The 1,416-nt window shown below is 51.7% G+C and overlaps 1 protein-coding gene across 1 annotated transcript in view; it reads right to left on the bottom strand.

Moving 5' to 3' along the window:
* LOC110025203 (beta-galactosidase 8) overlaps positions 1-1,416 on the bottom strand; it is an 89,280-nt gene that overhangs the window by 55,178 nt on the left and 32,686 nt on the right. The gene's annotated exons all lie outside the window — the stretch shown is intronic.

Genomic DNA, 1,416 nt, shown 5'->3' on the forward strand with positions numbered 1-1,416 from the left:
TTAAACCGGAGCAAAAATTAAACACTTTGTCCCGGAGCCGATTTCGAACACGAGCTATTTCGAACGAGCCGAACACGAGCCAAGCCTGAGCTCGCTCAAGCTCGGCTCGTTTACAGCCCTATCGCCGGCGAAGCCCGTCATCGGACCTTATTCCACCCGCCGGCGCAGCCTCTCCAGCCTTCCTCACCATTCGGGCAGCCTCCTTTTGCCGTATTTCGCGAAGGGGAAGTTGGAGTTCCCTCTCCCTTTGGCCATTCCTCCTCCTCCTCGGTCGTCCGTGCCTCCAGCCGGCCAGATCGGGAGTGTCCTCCTCCGCTGGAGCGCCTCCCTTGTCGATTTATTCTCTCTTTTGTTGTCGGACCTTTTCCTCACAGACCTTTTTTTGCCTCGTCGACGTCGTATCTACGCCGGAGAAAAACAGCGAGCAGAACGTCGGATTTTGGGTTGTCCTCCGCATTTCTTTCGCACTCGAACTAAGTCCTCGATCTCGCCGTCCTACCTTCCCGACGACCGAAATCTTCGTCGAAGCACTTTGACGTCGCCAAATAGCAAGCGTTGCAGCTGTTTGAGGAGGTGCAAGCGTCTCTTCCTTTGCGAGGAAAACTCCCTCTTTCACCGCCGTCGAGCGCCACTCGAAGGTATATTTTGGTTATATTTCTATATGCCAAAATTATTATTTTTGGATACTCTACCTCACTGCTTCCTATCTTTTATTCTCCTCGTTGCATGATTCATTGTGGGATGCACTGGAGCACGGACTAGACGTCGGATCCCCTAAACTTCTAGCTAGCCTTAGGTTTAGTGGTGTCTAGGCGTGTGGGTTCGATCGCCCACACGGGGTGCGTGCGCCGGCATGGGTCGGCGCGACGACGTGCCTGCGTGATGAATCGTCGATTTCCTAGAGCTAACCTTTAGATTAGGACTTCCTGTGCGTAACTAAACACCCTCTGTATAGCCGAGTGTCTCCCTTTTGTTGTGAGCCTTAGCACAAGTCCCGAGGGGTCGGAGTCCCTCACTCCTCTTGCTTTGGTTTTTCCAAGTTTTACTTGGAGAAGTTGGGAAGTCGGACTTGGCAAAGCGCGCGAAGCTTTGTAGCTGGCTCGCTTTAAAAAGTCTTGAGGAGTTCGCAAAATGGAAAAAGCTTTGTAGCTAGCACATTTCGCAACACCGTGGAGAGTTTCACCTTGGAGATCCGGGGAGAAACTCCCCACATTTCCTTACCAAAACAAGAGGCGGCGATGCCGCATTTCCAAGGGTCTAAACCTTAGGTTTCCTGGGTGAGGTCGTTAGTACGAGCGTGGTTCACTATCATGTGTGGTCATTTGCACCTCATTGTTTGCATATGTGTGTCTGGCATTGTTACATATTGTGTGTCATATATCACACTTGCACTTGCACTTGCACCTTGCACCTTGC

The sequence above is a fragment of the Phalaenopsis equestris genome, unplaced genomic scaffold, assembly GCF_001263595.1.
Source record: "Phalaenopsis equestris unplaced genomic scaffold, ASM126359v1 Scaffold000002, whole genome shotgun sequence".
Taxonomy (NCBI): domain Eukaryota; kingdom Viridiplantae; phylum Streptophyta; class Magnoliopsida; order Asparagales; family Orchidaceae; genus Phalaenopsis; species Phalaenopsis equestris.